This window comes from Choloepus didactylus, chromosome 6 (assembly GCF_015220235.1).
Source record: "Choloepus didactylus isolate mChoDid1 chromosome 6, mChoDid1.pri, whole genome shotgun sequence".
NCBI classification, from domain to species: Eukaryota; Metazoa; Chordata; class Mammalia; order Pilosa; family Megalonychidae; genus Choloepus; species Choloepus didactylus.
Window position 1 is genome coordinate 126383332 of NC_051312.1, and position 27665 is coordinate 126410996.

At 40.1% G+C, this 27665-nt stretch overlaps 1 protein-coding gene across 2 annotated transcripts in view; it reads right to left on the reverse strand.

The window, feature by feature from the left end:
• Nucleotides 1–7527, reverse strand: part of RDX (radixin) — a 152276-nt gene extending 144749 nt beyond the window's left edge. Inside the window, exon 1 of one of the 2 annotated variants that reach the window (XM_037841375.1) lies at nt 7283–7527. The gene's annotated coding sequence lies outside the window, so the exon portion shown is untranslated. The remainder of the gene's footprint in view (nt 1–7282) is intronic. The other variant, XM_037841376.1, reaches the window with a different exon arrangement.
• Between the last annotated feature and the right edge of the window lie 20138 nt (nt 7528–27665).

A 27665-nucleotide genomic window follows, 5' to 3' on the forward strand; every position in this document is an offset into this window, starting at 1 on the left:
ATCATATTTAGAAAGTCCTGGAAAATCTACAACAAAGCTACTAGAGCTAATAAATAAGTTCAGCAAAGTGGCAGGATACAAGATCAATGTACAAAAATTAGTACTGTTTCTAGATACCAGCAATGAGCTATCAAGAAAAAAACATTCCATTTACAATAGCAACTAAAAGAATCAAATTTCTAGGAACAAACCTAACCAAGAATGTAAAGGACTTATATTCATAAAACTACAAAACATTGCTACAAGAAATCGAGGAAGACCTAAATAAATGAAACGACATTCCACGTTCATGAACTGGAAGGCTAAATGCCATTAAAATGTCAATTCTACCCAAATTGATTTACAGATTTAACACAACACCAATCAAAATTCCAACAACCAACTATGCAGAAATGGAAAAGCCAATTATCAAATTTATTTGGGAGGGTAGGGGCCTCGAATAGCCAAAAACATCTTGAAAAAGAAAAATGAAGTGGGAGGACTCAGACTTCCCAACTAAAGCACAAAGTTACAATGGTCAAGAGTATGGTACTGCCATAAAGACAGACGTATTTATCAATGGAATCAAACTGAGAGTTCATAAACAGACCCTCAAATCTAATGGTCAATTTATGTTTGACAGGGCTGCCAATCTACTCAACTGTGATAGAACAGTCTCTTCAACCAATGGTGCTGGGAGAAATGAATATCCACATCCAAAAGTATGAAAGAGAACACCCACCTCACAACTTATATAAAATTAATTCAAAATGGATCAACCTAGAAGAAAATGTAGGGACTAGAAGAAAAGGTAGGGACACATCCTCAAGATCCAGTGGTAAGCAATGGTTTCTTACACCTTATACCCAAAACACAATCAACGAAAGGAAAAATAAATGAGATCTCCTCAAAAATGAGAACTTTTATGTTTCAAAAGACTGTCAAAAAGGCAAAAAGCCAGCCTACTCAATGGGAGAAAATATTTGGAAACCACATATCTGATAAGGGTTTAATATCCAGAATACATAAAGAAATCCTACAACTCAGTAATAAAAAGACAAACAACCCAGTTAAAAAATGGGCAAAAGACTTGAATAGACGTTTTCCAAAAGAGGAAATACAAATAGCTAAAATACACATGTAAAGATGCTCAACATCACTAGCTATTAGGGAAATGCAAATCAAAACCATCATGAGATATCATTTCACACCTACTAGAATGGCCACTTTTAAAAAAACAAACTGCAAGTGTTGGAGAGGATGTGGAGAAACAGGAACACTTATTCAATGCTAGTGGGAATGTAAAATGGTACAGCCACTGTGGAAGTCAGTTTGGCAGTTCCCTGGTATAAAATTGCCATATGACCTAGCAATCCCACTACCAGGTATATACTTAAAAGAACTGAATGCAAGGACATGAGCAGACACTTGCACACCAGTATTCACAGTGGCATTATTCACAATTGCCAAAAGATGGAAACAACTCAAGTGTTCAACAACTGATGAAAGGATAAACAAAATGTGATACACACACACATACACACACACACAATGGAATATTATTCAGCTCTAAGAAGAAATTAAGTCCTGATGCATACAACAAAATGGATGAACCCTGAGGACATTATGTTGAGTGAAATAAGCCAGACACAAACAGACAAATATTGTATGACCTCATTAACATGAACTAATTATAATGCGCAAACTCAGAGTTAAAATCTAGAATACAGGTAACCAGGAGATAGAATGCGGGTAGAGAATGAGGAGCTGATGCTTAATCTGCGCAGAATTTTTAATAAGGTGGATTGTAATTGTTTGGAAATGGATAGAGGTAATGGTAGCACATTATCATGGGTATAATTAATAGCACTGAATTGTGCATGTGATTTTGGTCAAAAGGGGAAATTTAAGGTTGTGTACGTCACTAGAAGGAAAGCTAGAGAATGAAACAAGGGACTATATAACATAGTGAACCCTATTGTGGACAATGACTGTGGTTAATAGTACAAATATAAGAATGCTATGAACTAGAACAAATGTACATCACTATGACAAGGTGTTAATAATAGGGTGGTACCTGGGTTATTACTGACATTCTCACAAACACTGAGGACTAACAATTTAGTAGGCCAAACCCTCAATCTTGGGGCTTGCCCTTATGAAGCTTGTTACTGCAAAGGAGAAGATAAACCTACTTGTAACTGCACCTAAGAGTCTCCCCCAGAGAATCTCTTTGATGCTCAGATGTGGCCCTCTCTCTCCCTCTCTAAGCACACTCGGCAGGTCAACTCACTGCCCTCCCCTCTATGTGGGGCATGACTCCCAGGGGTGTAAATCTTCCTGGCAACAAAGGACATGACTCCCAGGGATGAACCTGGACCTGGCATCATGGTATTGAGAAAATCTTCTTGACCAAAAGGGGGAAGCGAAATGAAACAAAGTTTCAGTGGCTGAGAGATTTCAAATGGAGTCGAGAAGTCACTCCGGAGGGCATTCGTATGTGCTATATAGATATCCCTTTTTAGGTTTTAGTGTATTGGAATACCTAGAAGGAAATATCTGAAATTGTCGAACTGCAACCTTGATTCTTGAAGATGACTGTATAACTATGTAGCTTACATGGTATGATGGTGTGATTGTAAAAACCTTGTGGCTCACACTCCCTTTATCCAGTGTAGGGATAGAAGAGTAGAAAAATGGGGACAAAAACAAAATGAAAAATAGGGTGGGATGGGGGGCGATGGAATGATTTGGGTGTTCTTTTTTACTTTTATTTTTTATTCTTATTTTCACTCTTTTTGGAGTAAGTAAAATGTTCAAAAATTGCTTGGGGTGATGAATGCACAACTATTATGATGATACTGTGAACAGGTGATTGTACACCATGGATGACTGTATGGTTTGGGAATATATCGCAATAAAACTGAATTTAAAAAAATAATAATAGGGTGGTATATGGGGAAAATACACCTAATGCAAATCACGGACTATAGTTAAAAGTAATATTTCGATATTCTCTCATTAAATGTAACAAAGGTACCACACCAAGACTAAGTATCAATAATGGGGGGAGGAGGGGGGGATAAGGGTTATGGTACTTTGGGGAGCAATTTTTATTCTAAATTGATTGTGGTTACGAATGCACAACTCTGTGATTATACTGTGATTGAAGTCTTTGGATGGACTGTGTGGTATGTAAATAAAACTGCTTTTTAAAATTGAATTAAAATATAAAATTAAATTAAATTAAAACTTTATTTACGAAAACAGGCAGCAGGCTGGTTTTGGCCCATGGGCAGTAGTTTATCAATCCATGCCTTAAAGTATTTTAACAACAATCAAAACTTTGTATTCCGTAATTTAAATTTCATACTCAAGAAGATATGGACTCATGAATTCAGCTAAACTATGTATGACATAAATCAGATTAATCTTGAATCTGATTTTGTGTGGAGATAAGAAAGAACCCAAGACATCTGCTATGGGAACAAAGAAAATAATCTAAAGGAAACAGAAAAAGCAACAATTCCATTACCCTTGCCAGTTTTTGGTTACTTACGGGATGTGCCCCAACCTAAACAATGAAACTGAGAAGAGGTCTGCTGGGGACAATGGGGGGTGCTTCTGGAAAGGAGACAATCCCTACTACTCCTTTGTCTAGATGGGATGCTGGTCCTGCTGCAGCCATATTGGGACATAAAGTCTTTATCTGCTACTAGGGAGGACCTGAAGCAGAGAGTTGGAAAGAGAATGGGTCCTTCGTGCAATTAGTGAGCCAATTTTGAACGTGGAGGCCTTATTATGTGAGATAATAAATTTCCTCATTGTTTAAGCCAGTTTGAGGATTTTTTGGCATTTAGAGCCAAAAAGCATCTCAAATGATGAAAGAGCTCACAACTGAAGATTGTTAACTTCTCAATTTTACCAGTTCTATTTACCTTCAACTTTTTGCAAATAAATAAAAAGAAACATTTAAGGTCCTGAACCCACAGAAATTACTTATAACTCAAAAAAAACTGTATGAAATACTGATACTAAAATTTGTAATTTCATAAATTCTATAATCTTGGCAAAAATAATAAATATAGTACATAATTCTTTGATACTGTTTCAACATTTTCTCTAAATCAGGGATTGGCAAACCTTTTCTGTATAAAACCAGATAATAAATACTTTAGGTTTTGCAAGTCATACCCATCTCTTCTGAGAAGGTGAGCTAGAGTTCACTATTAAATGAAATGAAGAAATAAAGAAGTGAATCATATGAACCATATTTCTTTTCCAAACAAAGAAACACATCTTATATGGACATTTCGCTTCCCAAGGATTTTTCGGACACCATTTTAAAGGACATGATTTTTCACTGTCAATTTTATACCATACTTTAGAAAGGAAACAAAAAGTGAATTTTACCTTCAGTCAATCAAGAAAATTAGCACATGTACATACACACTTTTGAGAATTAATGTAGGAAATTCCATTGTGTGATTTCATTCAAGTGATGAAAATGTGAAAAACTTTATTACTCCATGTTTTAAACAAGTAATAAATAAGCACCCTTTCAATGTCTATTACAAAATAACCTTATTTTAACTGACTTTATAACTAAAAGCCTGAATAAGGAATATAAAGTATATGCTTATCCTTGCCAAGATCTTGACATTTTCTAAGTACAAGAAATTGTAACAATGGTTCCCTAGGAAAACAGGACTAGGAAGGGGATTGAGGAGGTTCTAAGGAGGAGGACTTTTACTTTTCACTTTACAGTTTTCTAGGTTTTGTGTTGTTTTTTTTTAAACTTTGTCATCAAATGGTTATTACTTTTAAAGTTTTAAAAAATGGTTTAAAATACATGTTTTCAATATAAATTAACATTAAGAAATATACCAGGAGCTGAATTGTAAAGGAAAGGCAGGATTTCTCTGAAAGAGGCTAGAAGTCAAGGCATTCTCTGCGATCAGGCTGACCACTCCCAAAGGAGTACCCTGGCTGCAGAAGTTCCTAGGACCTCTGGCTGATCAGTAAGGCCATGAGACTTAAAATCACCTGGTAAGGGTGGCATCTACAGCAACTCAACTGGATCCACTGAATCCTGTTCCCCAGAGTTACTATCAGGATAAAGTGATGCCCACTAGTTTTTGGTCTGCAGGGAGTCCCAGCCATCCCAGAAAGGGTAACATTCTTGGTTTCCCAGATTCACAGCAGTAACACGAAATCATATTAGCTATACTTTATCAGGAAAGCCCCACTAGTACAGACCAGTCTTCCCAACCTTAATATTGGTTAAAGCAATGAATGATATAGTAAGATTTGCCGCCATTTTTAAAACGGCATTAAGTTAAAACACATTAAGTAAAAAAAAAGGATGAAAAAACAAGACTCCCATCATTCCACATATCACACTATATTATAGATACACAAAGTAGATTATTTTAAAAGATTGAAAATTGAAAGTAAGATCAAAATAGATAAAAACGTTCATTGCAACAGACAGCCAAAGATAAAAATAAATAATAAAATCCAATTCTGCTCTTGAGAATGGTGAAGCAATAATAAGACACCACCCTTGTTCTCCATCCCTGAGACTACTAAGGGTTGGCTGGAAAGGGAAATAACAAAATCTGTCATTTCTTACCACTGCAGGGAAGAGACTAGTCAGTTTAATTTTCAGTGATTACTTATCATAATTTCCAAAACAAAGGGCAAACTCCACGTACTTTCCCCCACATGGAAATTAATTATATCCATTCTAAAAGCCCTCTGAGCCTCTCCCACATGCTGTTTTGTGGGGAGGAGGAACACACACAGGAGTGAAAAAAAAAACAACTTATAATCTCAAAGGCAACAATTTAAGGTTTTTAAATACCAAAATCAAATTTTGTTTCATTTAAATAAAACTGTAAAGAATTCCAAAGTAAATCTATTCACTCCTTATTAATAATAGTGCAGCCGTTTATTAAATTCCATCCTATAAAAAGGGGATTAAGGAAAGAAACTTACGTCTGTGCAATCCTTTTTACAGCATACCACTAATTTCAAAAAGTGCTCTACATTTTGCCATATTTGAGGTAAACTATTAGTCTCCAGGAGATAAAATACACTGGTGAAAGCAATGGGATCTTGAAGATATAAAATTGCAAGCCTGAATATTAGTTTCTGTTCTCAAATCTAATAATACTGTTTTGGCAAGTGGATTAAGCCATTATTTATCCAGCAAAATGAACGGAGCAATTGTTCATTCAGAGCTCCGTCGGTCATAAAAGTCTTTAGTGTTCTAAAAAAATGTGTGCTCCATAAACAATAGATTGCAATGTCTTTGCCAAAGTACTCGTTTATCAAATAAGCCCTATTATTTTAGACTTTTACATCATGCCAGTCTTAATGCCACAGGGCTGGAACCGAGCCCTTCATTAAAATGTCTTCCACAAAGTATCAACGGTATTTTAAAATACATTTCTGACGAAGCTGACTTTAAACACATTTCCAACCTCAAAGATAATCAATCCTTCAAGAAAAAAAAATATTCGGAACGTTTAAAGAATCGTGTCATGTGTGCACAGGAAGTGATGTACATACTCTATTTCAACCGAAATGATACAATGCACCTCTCCTCTTTCAAAATTAGTCCGGGAAATGAGTTTAGAATCTTTTAAAGAAGAGGGACTTTAGTGAACTTGTCTGGTGAGGTGTGAGATATTAAAATGTGCTGACTCAAGGACTCGAGAAAGTTATTCGGCTCCGAGGCCGCCTGCAGCAGCAGCAAGTAGAGCGGCGGCAGCCGGGAAACCGCAGCCCTGGCTCAGCGGGAGGCCCGGAGCCGCTCCGCGCCCCAAACCCGGTAATGCAAAAATCCCCGGAACCACCAGGGCTGAACGCACGCTCTCTAGTAATTCCACACCCTTACTTTCAAACTGAAGGCTGGGGGAAAGGCGTTCCATAAATCCTTCCCAACACTGCAGCATGTAATGCTTCCAACGCAAAATATTTGTATTTTCAAACTACCCTGAAGGGATGTGCCAGCCCGCGCCCCTGGCCGAGGAGAAACGCGGCTGCCGGTCGACTTTGGCCCAGGTGGGGTACGTTCGGGCCGCGGCCCCGCGACTCCTCTGGCCCGGCCTCGCGGCTCCCGCCGGCCCCAGAGCGGCCTGGCTGGCCTGGCCGTTAGAGCAACAACGCCTCGGCCCGCGGGGCGGGGCTCATGCGGGGCGAGGCCCACGCGGGCCCCCGCAACTTCTCACCGCCACCTCAGCGTCTCGGGCGAAGCCCGGGAGCGGGGCGTAGGGGGAGGACGTCGGCGGCTTACCCGACAGCGAGCAACTCCTTCCCGCCTGGCGTGCGGCTGGGACCCTGCGAGGCGGCGCCGGGTGTCACGGCTGCGGTAGGGAGAGCGAGGCGGTAGTGCGAGCGCCGGGCCGCCGAAGAGAAGAGACGCTGCCGCCACCGCAGACAGCTCCGCAATATGGCCGCCCGGCGGCTCCTCGGGGGAAAGGCGGGGCTGCCCCGCGCCCCCCGCCTCTCCCTGCCGGCCCGCCGGCCTCGCGCCGCGGCCTGAGCGCCAACGCCGCGGCCGCGGGAGCCGCCCTCGCCCCGCCCCGTGGCCGCAGCTGCGCGCCTCACGCGGGGCGTCGCAGCGGGTCGGCGTCCCGGGCGGGAAAGCGCGAGGCCCTGAGCTGTGGGCTTAGGGATCCCCGAGACCTCTAAAGGAAATGGGGAGAACTGGGAGGAAGGGGCGACCCCTTCCAGGACTTAAGGGAAGCCTGCCTTAAGGGTAGGGAGCCGCCCAACCGAAAACTCCGAGTGTGCCGCCTCCGCCACGAGCGGAAACTTGAAACTCCCGCTGGTGCCAGAAAACTCGCTGAGGGCGTTTCCATTGCCCCCGAAGAGGAATTCCTCCCAGAGGGAATCGGGGAACAAATCAGGCGTATTACGTGCCTGTTCAGCTTGGAAATCCTAGAATAGGAGAGAGAAACGAGACTACCTTAGAAGAACTTATATTTAAAACCCGGAACGTTTAAATTATTTTGTCAGGTTTTACCCAATTAGAAAAACTTACCTTTTCAGGGACGATTTTTAAACTCCATTAAATCCTCGAAGAATATGGCCCCAATTAACAGTGTAAATTTTAATCTCAGGCAAGGATAGTTGATAATTTTTTGTTATCACCAACGACATTCTTTGGCAGTTGAAATGAGTATGCTGAGAAGAAAAAGTTGAAGTACAGCCTCAAAGAGCAGCCAAACTTAAATTATCATAGACTTAGAGAAAGTTAGGCATTCGATCATTAGTTCAATGCCATCCCACTCACTTTAGTTAGTGACTCGGACTGGATTCAAAGCCCCTGACTTCTGGGTCAGTGTTCTGTCATCTACCCTACATTCCCTCTGGATATTTTCTGCTGGGATTCAAAGAACAAAATTGCTAACAATATATAAACAGCAAGAGCACAAAATCTGATTAGCCTGACTTGTCCTGTATTTGCAATGTTTTATATAGTTTACCTTTTATGAGCAAACTTTAGGTTCAAATAACAAAACCTCAAGAGTGTACTTAACTTTTGTAGAACAAAATAATTCATATCATATGTCCTTAGCACTTGCCTGCCCTGAGATACTCAGCGTTTCCAGGAACTCTCTCCCCAGATCACTTTCACCAAGCTTCCTCTTTGCCCTTTGAGACTTCTGTGAACAATTTAAAGCCCCAAGAGACTCTTAGGTTAAACTCAAAGGCCCTTAGATTGTAAATTCCTCAAGGATGGGAACTAGGTGTGTGCTTTATAACCAAACAAGTTTATGTGGTTTTTAAAGACCACCAGATGATTACTCCCTGACCCAATCTCCAAGGTGCAAGAATCCAGGTAATTGTTCAGTGTTCCGCATCACTTTACGTGCATAAGGATAGGCAAAGTACAGTGTAAATTCCTAAATAGTACTCTAATCAAATAAAAATATGTAACACCTTTGCAACTGCCATGTGAAGTGCTTTTACCTGAATTTTAGTAATTACAACCACCTTATGTTTGAGATAAATAGTATTACTCATTTGTTTTTTGGTTTAGTTTTGTTTAACCAATAAGTAAAGAGAGCCCCAAAGTGAGTAATATGACTGACATAGCTAGAAAGTGACAGAGCTATGACCAAACCCAGCTATATTTGATGCCAAAACCATGATTTTATCCTATAATCTGCAACACAGACAGACCAGAAATTGTAACATTTCTGCTATTATATTAAAAATTATTTAAATAAAAGGTACTGTTCAAGGCTGGTGAGATAAAAAGGGTATTCTTAGACATTGTGAGTGGAAGTGTAAACTGAAACAATCTCTTTGGAAAGAAATTTGTCACTGTGATTCAATCTTTAAAAATGTTTATGCTTTTTGCATCCATAATCCCAATCTGAAAGTTTTGCTGAAGCAAATACTCTGAAGTAGAGTAAAAACTTTATTCATAAGATCTACCTCACAATATTATTAGAAGCAAAAATAAAAAGTATAGAAATTTTGTGTCTAAAAAGTAGCTATATACACTGTAGCATTTTATTTTATGTAACAATTTTAAATGTTTACTGGTACATACCAAAATGGCAAGTGTTTTTTTTTTAAAATAGTATTAAGTGGAAAAAAAAATTATGAAACTGTCCATGCAATATGATCACAGCTTTGATTTTTAAAAAAAACTACTAAGTGTTAGGGAAAGAAAGATTAAAACCCATTGTTGTCATATATTGGAATAGCTAGAAGTAAATACCTGAAACTACCAAACTCCAACCCAGTAGCCTTGACTCTTGAAGACGATTGTATAACAATATAGTTAAACAAGGGGTGACAGTGTGATTGTGAAAACCCTGTGGATCGCACTCCCTTTATCCAGTGTATGGATGGGATTTATGTAGACCCAGATCTCCTCAGCTACATTGACAAGCTGTGTGCCGAGGAATATTTTGTTAACGAAGGTGGGCTGGTCTGTAGGTGTGCTGCCTAGTAGATTAGAGTGTCTTGGTATTGACAGCAAATTGCTTTGCCCCAGCCTGTTGCAGTCTAATTCTATTCCTTATCTCCTGAGCTGTGTGTAGCATGTGCATGTATGTGTTTTTTGTGTGTTTGTGAGCTTTACGTGTGTGTGCATGTGTGTGTGTGCATATGTGAATGTATATGAGTGTAGCTTGGTGGTACTGATGGCCCAAAACAACCAAAGATTGCAAATGGTGGGGTTGTATCAAGGCTTGTCCATTTGGCCCCCAAACTGACAGATTGTTGTATATCAAGGATGCTCATTCCCTCCTGTTTCTTTTTCCAGGTGGAAACAGTCATTCACCCTAAGGTCCTAGAAGTACTTTCCCCAGGAGCAGATATAGATTTTGTTACAAGAGTTGGAGGGGACTTCACAATATAAACTCCAGTGGTATTGTCTGGCCCTATAATTGACTTGAGTGGGAAGTCTTCTGGAAAAATGCTGTGTATGTGTGGGGCGAAGGTGGAGAACTGAGTGGGAATTAGACCATGGAAACGTATTCGGAGGGCGTGCTAAGGACTGAATGTTTCAGAAAATTGCTCAGGAATATGCACAGAATGAGCTATATAACCTGCATTTGAATTTTACCAGACTACTGCCCAAGTGCAATCATCTGCCCCACCACTCAGCCATTGATCTCAGAAATTCTTCAGAGCTAGTAACTGTCAATTTTCCTTCCTCACAGTTTGCTGAGAAATGTCTCCTGGCCTTCAAAGGTGGAGAGGGTGCAAAAGCATCCCTAACTTTTGATGTACCCAGATTGGACACAGTTCCTTCCACAACACACTCTAACAAAGGTGCAGAGGTCAGAAATGATCATGGTCTACATGTAGGGAAAAAAATTAGTATTGAGGGCACACATAGGAATGGCAGAACAGACAATAGCCTGGCTCTCCCTAAAGATCTTGCTGTCTCTGAGGAGCCAAACATCATCCACTATCTTAACTAAAGGAATCACCCATCCTCAGCAAGACCAAAAAGGAAGCGGCCCTAGACGAGGAAGCAGGGATGAGGACGTTCTCCATGAATCATGTGCTGCAAGCACACCATCCTTGCCAGCAGACAGTTCCAATGAAGAGAAGGATGAGGAGGTCCAAAGCCTTGCCTTCCTCTTGGCTCCACAAGGTCCCTTAATTCCATGGGATCTTTTCATGCAGCACTTCTCTCCTGGTGCAGTTCAGTCCTCAAAGCTTCAAAAGAGAAGATGTGAGCCTTTCCAATTTCATGGAAAGAAGAAGTGCCTTGTTCCTGCCCATCCAGTGGAATACTGTAAGTTCGGATTCCTCCCCCACTGCCTGTGTGGATTCAGACAAGCTGTGACTCCCAGTGTGTATTATGTTGTACAGCTCAGCATGCAAAATTGTGGTTGCAGTGTGGTGTCCCATCAGAAGAGGCCAGATGGGGACATAGCCTTCCCTGTAGTAAGGTTGCCTGGGACCCATCATTGCTTTCTGGAAAGAGTCAATCTTAATGCTCTTTCTTCCAAAATCCACAAATGGGGCTTATGAATTGAGGTAAAAATCAGGTTGCCTGGAGGCATGAAGACATCCTGACGGGATGAAGAGCATCTGGCTCTATTGGATGGTGCACTTGTAGCCTTTGACCACCTGGTTGACAAAGAGCATCTCACTGTGGTTGGAGGCCAACTAGCAGAACTCATAAAGTGAGGAGTTGGCAAGCGCCGGATTGATAAAATACATCTTCTTGCCCTTGAGCACATGATAACAGGCAGAGGCACCTCCTGAGTCAATGTGGAAGTCGGTGTAGCTGTCCTTCACACAGATCAGGCAGGACTTGGTCGCTTTGGGTTTAGCTAGCAAAGCATCATCAGGCCAGTAGTTTTCTCCCCAAGACTGTTTTTACACAATGTCAGGGGGTTCCATAAAGCTGGTGTCAGAGAACTTGAGGTTGGTGATGTTGAGGACGTGCTTCCAGTTGGTGCTATAGTAGTAGTGCAGAAACTCCTTCAGCTTCATCTAGCAGTCCTTCTGCCTGGTGACGTCCATCATGTCCATGCTGTTCTCAGGTCCCCTAAGTGGGAGGGATTCTATGCTGTGCTGTTGACTACTCATTCTTCTTTAAAATTGCAGGGTATTAAGCTGTGGGTCCATCACTCCAGAGTGAACCGAAGCTGTACAAACTGGAGTCCGGGAGGTGGCAGGAGGAAGGGTCTTGTCAGCACCCTAGTCCGGTCCTCAGACAGGCCGCCTCTCGCACAACAGCGGTATTGGCATCTCCCTGGTGTACTCCACTCCGGTGCCCAAGGCAGGGCCCGTGGTGGTGACACCCAGGACCCGCAGCGAGGGAAGGCTGCCCCCATTTTTCTACTCATCCATCCATACACTGGACAAAGGGGAGTGTGGTCCATATGGCTTTCCCAATCACATTGTCACCCCTCATAAGCTACATTTTTATACAATCATCTTCAAATTCAAGGGTTCTGGGTTGTAGTTTGATAGTTTCAGGTATTTACTGCTAGCTATTCCAATTCATTAGAGCCTAAAAAATCTGTATTACTTTTATAGTGTTAAAAAATCCCAAATAAAGTTGCACTTCACTACATTATGGTTCATCAACCATTCAAAAGCAGCAAAGTCACTGTTTTCTGTGACACTCTTCTGTGAAGAATTACAGTGAGTTAAGGTGACAGAAGTTTATGGTCAGGGGTAAGGTTTTGATTGCAAATGTAATGTAAACACACACACATGTACACACACACACACCATAGTTTTTGTTTTGTTCCTTACATCAAAAACACATACCTTTAAATGAAATATTAAGGATTTAATTTAAATTTTTCCCATTTTTATTCTAAGCACTTCACATTTCAAGAGGAAAAATATCATGCACATTTGCTGATGCTACTTTTTTAAAGAAAAAATCTGAAGATCTTGATTAATGCTTATGATATTTATAGAAGTAAATATTATAAATATAGTATATAATGTGTTTAAAAGAAACACCCCAAACCAATCAATTACAATCTACTACTAAGACTTCTATACTACAACCATACTCCACTCTACCACAATACATTGGCTAATTCTGAATTCTAGAATTCCGATGATAATTATAAAGCATTTGTCTCACTAGCACATATAAAAGTCCTTCTTGAAAATGAAGGAAATTCATTTTTGCAAGAATGGCTTACAAATAGAAGTTTTTTGAACTAGAACAGACATTTATTGAGTTTCAGACCCAACATTAGTTTGAGTCAGACTTAGTTCTTGCCATCTAGTTTCATTAAATGGGAAAGGCAGACAAACAATGCTGTGCAATATGAGCTAATAATAGAGATAGGCACACAGTGTCAAGGGAGATAGAGAAGAGGGCCAATCAACTCTGCCTAGAGAAGAGGAAGCTTCACAGGGGTAGAGAGGGTCAAGTTCTTTAAGCGAAGAATTGGAGAAAAGGCAATCAGCTTTGGAGGCTGAGCAGCAAAAGAGAGTTGATGTTTGGATGTAAGGATGTTTACAACTAGGGGCTTCAGAAAGGTAAACTGAGACCTATTTTGGAAGAGCTAAATTTGTCATCTTTTAGGAAATAGGATTTATAAGGGGTATTAAGGAGAGGAATAATGTGATCAGACTTCTATTTTAGTAAGGGAACTGGAAGCCAGGTGGCTTGCCTGGAAGGAAGGTTCTGTAAGAGTGCATGTGGATGGTGAGAGCATCATAGATGCCCTAAGAAGGCAGTTTTGCTATATAGGCCCAGGCAAGAGAGGATGAGGGTATGATTTTAGAACATTGTGAGGATGAAGAAGAGGAAACAGAGTTACAAGATCTTTTTTAAAATTTGGAGATAAGACTTTGAGGAGTAAGAGAAAAGGAGAAGTGAAAATGATTTCAGGGTATCCACTGGGCACCATTAAGAAAAATGGGAGTGTAAAAAAGAACTGAGACATCAAGATAATGAGGCAGGTTAGGAACATGCTGAATTTGAAGTATCTCTGGGCAGTCTAGGAAAAAATGTATATCCAATAACTGGAAATATATGAACCTATAGGAATTATGGGAAATGAGACACCCAATAAGCACTTTTTAAATAATGAACATAGATAACATGTTAAAACAGGCCTTTCATTTCCAGCTATTTCTTTGGAAATGTAGTTTGATTCAAGCCAAAGACTTTTACTGAAGTATTTGTTATTAAATTAAACTGAAGCATCATAATATACTAAAATGTTATTCCATCAAAAACATTCATTTACTATTTTTAAAAACCTATAATAATGCAAAATCACATCTATTTTTAAACCTGTACATCAAAAGAAATACAGAAGTGAATTTTCTTTCATAAATGGTATTTCATACTATTCACACTACCTTGCATAGCATATAACTAAGTACATAATCCACAATGTGCCTGCCAATATAATAACCCTCAGTAAAAATAGGCAAAGTAAATAAAACTCTCTTATCATCTACTTCGTATGCCTACAAAATCTAATTGCTGATAAAAGCTATAAAATTTCAGTGAGTCAATAGAGGTTTAACGGCTAATGTATCTAAACTAAGGGACAAGAAACCACAGGCCTATTCCTACCTTTATTCTCTCCCTATCTAAGATCGAATTACTTAAGTACATAATTCATAATGTGTTCACAGATATGAGCATTTTAATCATCAACAAAGACAGGGTAAGTTATTACTTAATCCTCTCTGCTTATACAAGAAAAGCAATTCAGTTTGTGATAAACGGCAATAAAATTTCAGAGGTGAGTAATGAGCCTAGTGGAAAGAGTCTAAATGAGGGAATCTATAACCTTGGCTTTATTCCCAAGTCCTACGAACAAGTTACTAAGTGACCTTGAAAGATTCAATGGACTATTCTGTAATTTACTTGCAAATAGTGTTAAAAGAGGGAGAAAAGTTACACCTGTGATGCCTTTACTACAGATTGTTTTAAAATATTGTTGGGGATTGAATCATGTCCCCCACAAAAGGCATGTTCAGGTCCCAACCCCTGGTCCTGTAGGCATGAACCCATTTATAAATAGGATTTTGAACATGTTATTAGTTAAAGTGTGCCCAAATTGAATGAGGATGGGCCTTAATCCAATACGGCTGACATCCTTATAAGCAAAGGAAATTGGACACAGAAACAAAGCCACGAGGAGCAGCCAGAAGCTGGAAGTCAATGGAACCTAGGAAAGAGAGAAGATGTTGCCACGTGCATTGCCAATGGACAGAAAAGTCAAGGAACCAAGATTGCCGGCTAGCCGGAAGATACTGACTCTAGGAGAAAGCAAGCCTTCTAGCCTCTGAAACCGTGAGCCAATAAATTCCTATTTTTAAGCCAACTCATTGTGTGGTATTTGTTTTAGTAGATAGGAAACTAATACAGACATTATAGTTTTGGGACTACAAGACATTAAAGAGCATTGAATCCCCTCTCCAACATTATCGCCAGCCATCAACATAGCTTCCTAATACTAACTGTGCAAGACAATTCTAGGAAAATCACTTTCTTTCATTGACTCAGTTTTCTCAGCTGTCAAACAAGGGAGCTGGACTAGACCATCTGTAGGCCTCTGTCAAGTGCTAAAATTTTACAACTCTGACTCTGAGTTATATATGTTTGATACTCATACATGACAATAGGTAATTTATAGAATTCATTATGTATTTTATAATATATGCAAAAGTAGAATAATTTAACATATCATTTCATAGTTGTGGATCCCAATATCTATTAGTTTATAACTCAATAAGCTTTTCACATCGTTAGCCTGTCCTTGCCTCATTACAGAGAGACACAGAGACAGAGGCAAAGAGAAACTATAAATAAATATATGAATAAATGTTCACCCTGAACTTTGGCACTGATTGTTCTTAGCAGCCAATTTCTAGAAGTTCATAACATTTTAGTTTTATTTTAATTTAATCAAATCTATGCAATCTTGTTCTTTACTATCAAGGAAAGGTGCCCAGCACTTTTCAAAGTGTCAAGTTTATTAAATCTGTACTTTATTGTGGTGGTTTAAAAATATGTCCACAAATTATTTGATGCTCCTTCCTTTAAGAGATGGAGCCTAATTCTCCTCCCCTTGAGTATAGGCTGGATGTAATAACTTATTTCTAATGAATGGAAGAAAGTGGAATTTATAATATGCAACTTCTGAGAATAGGTCTTAAAGGCACTGCAGCTTTCTCCTCACTGGCTCTTTCTGGGGGATCACTCGCTTGGGGGCAACCAGCTGTCATGCCATAAGGAAACTCAAGGCATCATGAAGAGGTCCATGTAGTGAGAAACAGAGGACGCCTGCCAAGAGCCAATGAGGAATTGAGACATCCTGCTAACAGCCACGTGAGTGAGCCGTCACAGAAGTGGTGGATTTTTCAGTCCCACTCAAACCTTCAGAGGACTGCAGTCCCTGTCAATATCCTGAATGCTACCAAATGAGAGATCCTGAACCAGAACCCCCCAGCTAAACTGCTCCTGAATTCCTGACCCACAGAAATTGTGGATTAATAAATGTGCAGGGGTTTTTTTTGAATTTTATTTTGAAATAAATTCAAACTTACGGAAACAGTTGCTAAAATAATACAAACCCCATACACAGAACTCCAGCATACCCCAACCCCCCTCCACCGATACCCCAGATCCACCAACTTTAACACCCTGTCACTCTACCATTTCTTTCTTTCTTTCTCTCCCTCCCTCCCTCCCTATCTATCATCCACCATCTATTGCTCTGTCTTCTGAACATATGAGAGCAGGCTGCACACATCCTTGAACAAACAATATAATTCACATATACATTTCCCATGAACAAGAACATTCATTTATGCAATCATGTTAAGTGCAGCTAAGAAGTTCAAGAAATTCAACATTGATACAAAGCTTACATTCTATATTTCATTTTTTTCTTATGTCCCAACTGTGTCCCTTTGAGACTCCTCTCCTCCATCCTCAGATCCCATCCAGGATCATCTTTGGCATTTAATTGTCATTATCTATTTAGACTGTCTTTTTTTTTTTTAATTGCAGAAACATATATACAGCATAAATCTTCCCATTCCAACCTCTCCCAAGCATTCCATTAGTGGGATTAATCACATTCACAATGTTGCAATGCCATCACCTTCCCACCATCCATTACTAGAAATTTCCCCTCACCCCAAACAGAAACCCTACACTCATTTCTTATTAACTCCCCAATGCCCCTTCCCCCACTCCTCATAACCCATACGCTACTTTTCATCTCTACAATCATATTCTCTGATACTTTCTTTGTATTTACCGTGGGGCTTAAATTTAACAACTTAAATCTATAACAATCTTGTTTTCTTTGATACCAACTTAACTTCAATAGGACATATAAACTATGTTCCTACACTCCTCCATTCCTCCACCTTATGCAGTTCAAAAATTACATATTTTATATTGAGTCCAAAACCACTGATTTATCATTACACTTTATGTCTTTTAGATCCTGTAGGAAGTAAATAGTGGAGTTACAAATCAAAAATACAGTAGTATTGATATTTATATTTACCATGTGATCTTTATTGGAAATCCTTATTTCTTCATGTGGTTTCAGTCAATGGTTTAGTGTCCCTTCCTTTCAGCCTACACAATTCCCTTTAGCATTTCTTATAGGACTGATCTACTGGTGATGAAGTCCCTTAGCTTTTGATTATCCGGAAATGTTTTCATCTCTCCCTCATTTTTAACCTCCAGGTGTTTGTGAATTTTCTAAGTCTCTGATGGTTATTGACTTCTATTTGTATTCCATTGTGGTCAGAAAACGTGCTTTGAATAAATTCAATTTTTTTAAAATTTATTGAGTCTTGTTTTATGTCCCAGCATATGGCCTATTCTGGAGAAAGTTCCATGATCACTAGAGAAGAATGTGTGTCCTGGTGATTTGGGATGTAATGTTCTATATATGTCTGTTAAATTTCTCTATATCTCTCTCTCTTTTCTCTGTTTCTCTGTCGGTAGGGCTCACTTTAGTATCTGAATTAGGGCAAGTCTTTTATTAGCAAAATCTCTTAGCATTTGTTTGAGAAATTTTGTCTGTGAAAAATTTAAACTCTCCCTCAAATTTGAAGGAGAGTTTTCCTGGATAAAGTATTCTTGGTTGGAAATTTTTCTCTCTCAGAATTTTAAATATGTCATGCCACTACCTTCTTGCCTCCATGGTGGCTGCTGAGTAGTCACTATTTAGTCTTATGTTGTTTCCTTTGTATGTGGTGACTTGCTTTTCTCTTGCTGCTTTCCGAACTTGCTCCTTCTCTTCAGTATTTGACAGTCTGATCAGAATATGTCTCGGAGTGGGTTTATTTGGATTTATTCTATTTGCAGTTTGCTGGGCATTTATGCTTTGTGTAATTATATTGTGTAGAAGGTTTGGGAAGTTTTCCCCAACAATTTCTTTGAATACTCTTTCTACACCTTTACCCTTCTCTTCCCCTTCTGGGACACCAATTAGTCTTAACTTTGGACGTTTTATTTTATCTATTGTATCCCTGAGATCCATTTTGATATTTAAATTTTTTTCTCCATTCTTTCTTTTGTTCTTTCATTTTCCATTCTGTGTTTCTCGAGGTTGCTGATTCAGTGTTCAGCTTCCTCTAGTCTTGTACTATGAGTATCCAGACTCTTTTTAATTTGGTCAGCAGTTTCTTTTATTTCCATAAGATCATCTATTTTTTTATTTACTCTCGCAATATCTTCTTTATGCTCTTCTAGGGTCTTCTTCATGTCCTTTATATCCTGTGCCATGCTCTCGTTGTTTGTCTTTAGTTCTTTGATTAATTGCCCCAAGTACTGTGTTTCCTCTGATCTTTTAATTAGGGTGTTTGGTTTTGGGTTATCCATATCATCTGGTTTTTTCATATGCTTTAAAATTGTCTGTTGTTTTTGGCCTCTTGGCACTTGCTTTACTTGATAGGGTTCTTTTAGGATACTTAGGATTATTCAAAGACTAATCTCTGATTTGTCAGATCTACAACTTGGTGGTATACACTTTAACTAACTAACCAGCAGATGGCATCCAAGAGTCACCTATTCCCCTCAAGTCAATTCTCCCCAACTTTGTCTTTGTGGTGTACGGGGGTCTGATTCTTGTGGGGTTCAATTGGTGCACCAAGTTTGGGTGTGTTGTTGGTGCTGTCCACCTTGAATGTGGGGCATGTGTCTGAGTGGTTAGGGAGGGAAGGCAGCTTTAATAATCAAACCTCCCAGGTGTTCCTGGAGATTTAAGGCTGTTCCAAGAGTCTAAACCTTCAGTTCAGTCTCGCCATAGATTGTCTCTGCCGCTGACCCACAAGTCCTTGGTATTTGGTGTATGGTCCCTGGGATTTCCAAGTGGGTCCCTCTTCCCAGCCATGCCCTTCTTAGGGCCTTTGCTGAAGGACGGCTGTGCTACGTCACAAGTGCATGCCGTCCCTCAAGGGAAGTTCTGGGCCTCTGGGCCGTGCAGGGGTGTTCCCAGCCTGCTGTAAGAATAGCTGAATGGGGCGTGTAAATTTCCCCCTTTTCACACAGCTCCACCTTCCCAGCTCCGGGACAATTAGCTGTGGGTGCACTAAAGGCTATCGTCCATGCCCAATATTGTGGCGTGTGCTCATGTTGCTGGAAACACTTTCTGTCACACTGGGTCCCTTTGCACATCTCTGGGCTGTGGCACCCGTGCCGGGCAGGAGCGTTCCCAGCCTGCTGTGAACATGGTTGCAAGGGGAGTGGTTTTTTCCCCCTTTTGGCTAACCTCTATCTTCCTCACTCTGAGACAATTAGCAGCAGGTGTACAAAAGTCTATCTTTCATGCCAGATATTGAGGCGTTCACAGCCCATTCCTGCCACGCTTCACTGTGTGGTTCTCGCTGCCATATCTGCAGCAGATCTGGTTTTTTTTTAAAAAAGAACTAGTCCACCTCCAAATGCCAACCCACAGTTTCCCCACACTGCAGCGCGGCTGCCAGACATTCAGCCAGCTCACTCACTTGTTTCTGAATGCAGACTCCCGATTTCACCAAGTGCATAGTCCCTGTGGATTCAGCAGACCCTGTCCAGCTGGTGCATCGCTGGAACTGGTGTTCTGGGTCACTTTCTGGCTTTTATCTAGTACCTTTCACGGAGGTGTTTTCTCAGCCTGTCTCACCCAGCCGCCATCTTAGGTTCTCCTCACTAATGTGCATTGTTTTAAGTCACTAGGATATGGGGTAATTTTTTATTTAGCAAGCGATAACTAATACATTTACCTATAAGGAATTCCCACTCTAGTTAGTTGAATCATTTTAGAACTGAAAGAGACTAAATAAAATCTCCCCTCTTGTTTTGCAGAAGTAGAAATTAAGATCTCCAGAGTTTAAGAGTCTTGCTCAAATCTGATCTTCTTCCATGGTTCCCTCTCTCAGCTAGAAATGTAAGAGTCATCCTTAACACTCTGTCCTTTTTATCCACTCCCCACCCCCATCCCACTCCACCCAACCATCACTAAATCTTACTGATTTACCTCCTCCTGCTTCTGTCCACTTTTCCATATATGTACCCCCCATCTAAGCACACAGCAGTTATCTCTTCTGGATTCCTCCATTAGCCTCTTGTTCCAGTTTGCTAATGCTGCCTTTTTGCAAAATACCAGAAATGGATTGGCTTTTATAAAGGGGGTTTTTTTTGGTTACAAAGTTACAGTCTTAAGGCCATAAAGTGTCCAAGGTAAGGCATTAACTATAGGGTACCTTCACCGGAAAAACGCCATCGGCATCCGGAAAACCTCTGTTAGCTGAGAAGGCACATGCGTCGCATCTGCTTCCTCCCAGGTTGCGTTTCAAAATGGCATTCTCCAAAATGTTGCTCTTGGGGCGTTTTGTCCTCTCTTAGCTGCAGCTCCTCTTCAAAATGTCACTCTCAGTTGCTCTGAGCTCCCTCTGTCTGTGAACTCCTTTATAGGACTCTAGTGATCCAATCAAGACCCACCCTGAATGGGCGGGGTAACACCCCCATGGAAATTATCCTATCAAACATTTCATTCATGGTTGATTGAGTCACATCTCCATGGAAACACCCAAAGAATACCAATCTAATCAACACTAATACATCTGCCTCCACAAGACTGCATCAAAAAACATGGCGTTTTGGGGGACATAATACATCTAAACTGGCACACCTCCTAACTGGTCTTCTTGTGTCTACGTGTGTCCCTCTACAATTAGTTCTCAATACTGCATCCAGAGTTAATTTGTCAAAATACCAACATGATTATCTCACATCTTCTTGCTTTCACCATCTCCCCACCACACTACCACACCGCAAATATAGCCCATTTGTTGGCTTTCCATTGCTGCTCATTGGTTGGCATATTTGTTCTCCAAACTCAAGCCATCTGGCTTTATGACGTTCCTAGAATAGGCCCGCTACCCTGTCCAGGCTACTTCGACTTTGCATATGCTGTTCCCTCTGCCCCATTCACTTAGTTGACTCTTAACCATGCTTCACCTCTCAGTGACAACTCTTTCATGGAAAACTGTCCTGACATCCCTGGTACGAACTTGATATAGCTTTTCTTCATAGTATTTGACAGCAGTTGCATTGTTAACTTATGTATTAAAAAAAAAAATTGATGTCAGTCTTCCCTATTAGACTGCAAATCCTATAAGAGCAGAAAACAACATCAATTCCTTTTTACTCTTGTGCTTTCACACTTAATACTGTTTCCAGGGCATCATAGGATGTTCAATAAATAGTTGCTGAATGGATGAGATGGATGAGTAAATGAAATCAACCAAGACATTAGTGTGGGATTAAAATCTAGGTTTTCTGACTTCAGATTTAATTTTATTTACAACTGACCTGCTGGTCTCATTCCAGTTTTATTAACTCGGAGTATCAGTACAATGCATTTATTAAGTGCAAAAAAAGTTGCTGACATTCCTCGAATATGGTTATTTGGCCACACTAGCGGCAGACAATATCTAGGTAGACAATATCTAGGTAGGGTTACTGTATTAAATTGGCAAGATTGTAGTGTGAGCTTGTTTACTTTGTGATTCTGCCACTTATTTCCTGAAATAAGCCATTACTTGAAGCAATTCAAGAGTAGCTTGCCCTTTCAGGATTAATTTCTTTACACAATTTGATATTTGATGTTAGTAACTGCATTTATGAATTTTTTTAAACTCAGAAAGTTAAATATATAAATGTGATGATTACATTTATAATCAGACAGTTGGAGGAACTGTCTGAATAAGAAATGGTCATTACTGATAAATTTAGGAGCTATATGTGGCGAGAGGGCAACCACTAGGGCCTTTACAAATCCACTTGGGTTGTTTGATTTAGTCCAGTTATTAGTCTCTGGAGTCCTTTGCAAGCCACTGGATTATGTCTCCTTTCCTGTCCTCAAGACCTCTTCTTTGGATTGCATAGTAACCTGATTCCAAAAGAGAGTGACTAGGATGGCAGTGAAGCATTCAGTTAGTGACCACCCAATGCTCTGTGACCCTGGCCTGCTGTCAGTTGCACTGTAGACGTGATGACTTCCAGGGCATTGTGGTAAGTTCTTCATGGGAAAGATAGAAGAATGGTATTCCCAATTAATGAAGGGACCTTTGGTTCAAAGGTATGGTATAAAATTCTCTGGAATTTGAATGTTTTTTTTCCTATGGACTTTTTAATTTTTTTTTGCCATATTTTTTTCTTGTTAGAGAAGTTGTAGTTTTCCAGAAGAAATTATGCATAAAATACAGAGTTCCCTATGGAAAAGATTTTGAAGGGTGGTTCAGTTTTGAGGCTAGCCTGCAGAAGCTTATTAAAACATAATGTAGCTGGACAAAAGAATTGAGGAACCTACTGAGGTTTGTGTTCATGTTTCAATAGGAATATACATTAGGGTTTTACCTAGAGATATCATAGAAGTATCCCTTTTTGGACTGTTTGAAATTTGTTCATTTATTTGACCTGTCACTCAATCACTGAACAAATATTTCTTGAGCATTGACTATGTTGCATGACCTATGGCAGATGCTGGGAACACAGATTAGTAAAACTATTTCTTGCTCAAGAAACTCGATCTACTGGGAGGAGCAGTGTCTCAAGTTGAAAATTATAAAATCAGATGAAAAGTCCCCTCCCCTGAGCTCCTGATTACCATCTCTACTTGGTGCCCATGAACACCTAAAACAACTTGTCCAGGACTGAAACCATCATCTCCATTAAACCTGCTCCATCTCCTTCCCTTCCTCCTCCTGTAAACTCCACTCAGTTGGTGAAAGCATCTTAACAACCAGTCATCCATCCTGGAAACCTAAGAATGATCCTGAATTCTTTCAGCCCCCTCTTAACATCAGTTAACAAGTCCTACTAATCTTCCCTTAAGAAATCCTCCAACTCAGACCCTCTTCTCTATCTCTGCTAGGACTCTCTTAATCCAGTGGATGCTGGATGCTGGTAAGCCTCCTAACTGGAATCCCAGACCAGTGTTCTGTCCGTGTCAAACCCTCCTTCACAAAGAGCCTATTTCTTTAGGTTATTGGAAGGTCTAACAAAAGAGCTTAGCAGGGGGCCTGATTCATTGTAAATACTTTTGTAATTAACACCATGGATTAATGCAGATGTGAAGCAGTGACAGGCCAGGCTGCTGAACAGGGCATGTTTTGTTTGTTTGTTTTAGCTACGCTCATCGAGAATACCAATATTCCATTAACTAAAGGATGATCAGATCACAGAATATCTGGTTCATATTATCTAAATTTACAAGAGATAGAACAATGTAATGGTAAAAGCATTTACTTTTGAATACAGATGGACACGGGTTCTAAATCCAGTGCTGCCATGTGATACATGTAAAATGCTTAGTCCTGACAATTAATGCTATTCCTTTATTCTTTCCCCTCACTTTATTCATACAGAAAGCCAATTTTCTTTCTGAACATTTAGGTGTAAGCTCAGCAGAAAGTGACAGAAAACCCAAAATAATAGTGGCTTTAAAAAGATAGCAATTTATTTATTATTATATGTTTATTATATAATTTACATAATATATATTTAATTTATTACATGGTATATAATTATATATCATGTTCATGGGTCAGCACTTTGCCACATGACCAAGTCTAGCTACAAGGGAAGCTGGCAACTATAGTCTTTGCCATGCGCAGCCACATACTTAGCATATAGTGCCAAGTAGAGAGCAGATAAGTTAAATGTCTAAAGCTGGGTTCCCAGAAAACAGAGCCTGAAGTTAAAGTTATGTGCTACTATTTATCAGGGAGTATAAAGCCAGGGAAACAGGAGAGAGGGGAGGGGAGAGGGACAAGTGAGGCAGGGAAGGAGGGAAAGCCAATACCAGGATTCTTTACTGAGCTGGCCATCACTTGGTATCAAGCTCAACTGATTGCTCAATTTTACAAGATGGTCATCAAAGAGTAGTGTGAATGACTGCATCTCAGAACAGTCTGTAGAGGTCAGAAAGGGGGAGAAATTCAACCACTGGTTCCCATTTCCTGTCAGTTAAGATTCACTCCATCAGACATGAACTTCCTTGCAAGTCCAGTGTAGACACTGGGCAGGTCCCATGGTGTCTCATGCCTCACCATCAGCAGGGAAGCTTTGGAGAGGGAGTCAGTAGGTGGGTCACATGGGCATGAGGGGAGTTACCATCACATTGCATCTGCATGAAGTCAGAATACATGCAGAGCTTGTCACTGCAGCAGCAGCTGGGCCAGAACAGAAAGCCGAAGCCCTGGAGAGAGAAAGGTATGAAGTGGCAATTAAGATATGCCTGATGCAGTGAACATCCAACAGTCTCTGCCATACTTCTCTTAATTGCGTTAACGTCTTATTGACAAAGCCAGTGAGTTGTCTGAGTATTCTATGCCTAATACTGAGATACTTGCACACTTAATTAGTAATAATAACAATAATAATAATAGGTAGAATTTAGTAACTGTGCTGGTTTGAAGCTGTCACGTACCCCAGAAAAGGCAATGTTCTTTTGATCCGTTCCTATGGGTGTGGACCTATTTGTGGGTGGGACCTTTTGATTAGGTTGTCTCATTTGAGATGTGACCCACCCAATTCAAGGTCTAGAGTCCTTTACAAGAGGATAAAGGTCAGATAAAAGCCAGGATGCTCAGAGAGAGAAACACCCAGGGAAGCTTAGGGAAATGCCTCCAGAAGAGCTGAAAGAGCCACTGAAACCAAGGGCTGAAAGCAACAAAACCCAGAAGTGAAGGACCAGCAGACACATCCCATGTGCCTTGCTATCTGACAGAAGAACCTCAGATGCCAGCAGCCTCAGAGACAGTATCGTCCTGTTGGTGCCTTAATTGGGACACTTTCATGGCCTTAGAACTGTAAATTTGCAAACTAATAAATCTCCGTTGTAAAAGCTAACATATTTCTGGTATATTGCATTTCAGCAGCTTTAGCAAACTGAAACAGTAACCTTGTGCTCTAGGCCAGGCAATCTTCTAAGAACTTTACAGGTACTGATTCATTTAATCCTCACAACAAACCTAGGAGGAAGATACTATTATTATTATTATTATTTTTAATTTCACATGTAAGGACACAAATGGAGATGTTAGCATAGCTGGTAAGCGTGGGGACAGCATTTACCCTCAGGCAATCACCCAAAGCTTGCTGGTGCTCTGCTGCAGAGCATTAATGATGAGAAATTTGCAACATCAGTATTGGATTGTTGTAAGAAGATATTTTGGAGAAAGGAAACTTTATGGTCTTAAAAACCATGTCAACATCTGATAAAACAAACAAACAAAAAACTGATGAGTTTTTCTTCTTCACTGTAGGGTACACCCAACTATTCCTACACTGAAACTAGCAGTGCCTTTGGTGACTAAGTTCTGCTTGTGCAAATTCCCGAGGACATCAGCTCTTTCCCAGATGGCCCCTATTCATCCTTTTCCCCCAGAGGATCCAAGTCTGACCATCCCCCAATCCTCAGCCTGAGTTTTCTTCCCACTTGGAACTGAAAACAATGTCATCATTTTCTCCCTTCCTTCCCTGTTTGAGCATTGCTGAGGAATTTTATGGTTTACAACAGCAGAAAAGCATATGGGGGATTAAAATAACATCATAGAGAAATTTCAAACTTATAACTTATGCAGTCTTAAAAATTACTCACTAATTTTTCTTTGGAATATAAATGTAATTAGGTCAGACTTTCTGAGGTTCCTTTTCTTTATCTGGTCCATCATTTTGGTAAAAGTTGGATCCAGTCCATCCAATTCCTTGATCTCTCATTTACTCCTAGGGCTGGGGCCTCTGAGGTCTCCTTCCTTCGTAAAAGAAGACATCATTCTACTTTCTTCTCTACCTGTTTCACTTTGCTAACGCTACAGGAATGCAATAAACAAGAAATGGATTGGCTTTTTCCATGGGGCTATATCAGGTTGCAAATTTAGTTCTAAGGCCATAGAAATGTCCAAATTAAGGCATCATGAGGTAGATACCTTCTCTGAGGAAAGGCCGATGGCCTCTGGGGTACCTCTGTCACATGGGAAAGCACATGGCTGGCTCTGCTGAACCTTCTCTCCCAGGTTTAGCTTCTGGTTTCAGTGGCTTTCTCCAAAATGCCTCTGGGCTTCTCTCTCAGCTCTAGTGGGTCCTAGCTTCTCCTGGGGGCAAACTCTGGATTGTATCTCTTAGCTTCTCTCTCTTGGCTTCTCTAAGCTTTTCTGGGTCCTTGCTTGTTCCTCCCAGAGTATTTTTGTCTCTCAGCTCTCTTCAAAATGTACTGTCTTTTATCCTCTCTTAGAGGATGCCAGTAAAGATGATTAAGACCCACCTTGAATGGTCACATCTCCATGGAAACAATCTAATCAAAAGGTCCCACACACAATGGGTCTGCCCCCACAAGATTGGATAAAAGAAAATGGCATTTTATGGGGTACATAACAGATGCAAACCAGCACACTACCCAAGCTCCTCCATAAGGTTGTATGGGAGAGAATAAAAATACTGAGGGTAGGAACTGAGTTAGCAAAGGAAAAATACAATTTATTTAAATCTCTAAGAAAACTCATACTGCTCATCTTCACATTCATGTCTTCCTTCTTCACACAGAAAATCATCTAAGGCTATTCTGAGGGTAACACTCAAATCCAAGGTCTCTCCCTTGTTGTTGTTCTTTTATTCTCTCCCTTTTATTCTGGACTCAAAAATACCAACCATTTGTCCAGCAAACAGTTTATAAAGTACCATGGAAATTACCACGGGTAAGTTAACTTGCAACTATTGTTTCAAAATCACTCTTCATAATTTCAACACATTTTTATAAAATACTGCAATAACAAATATACACGATTTACCTAAAAATCATGGTTTAGATAATTTCTTTCTGAGTAGGCTTTCTGTAGAACTTATCTATGATATATTTATATACTCTTTGGCCTTAAATGGTATAACATTCTATCTGTGCTTCTTTACCATTTTTCTTTTCTAATGCCCCACTGGGGGCTGATCTAACACTGGGCCTATGGACCTTTGCCCTGCCTGACTTCTCTTGAGGGCCAGGGCTCTACAGCATCACACTTCTGAGGACAGACCATTGGTGCTGGACCAGCAGGGACACATCAATCATTGGGCAGAGGTCAGTCATCAAATTAAGACTCAAAAGACTCAGCCTATTGGAGAAGGCACAAAAATGAAAAGGCCCTAGCAATTGACCTGTGGGCTTATCATTATCATTAATAAATGATAATTG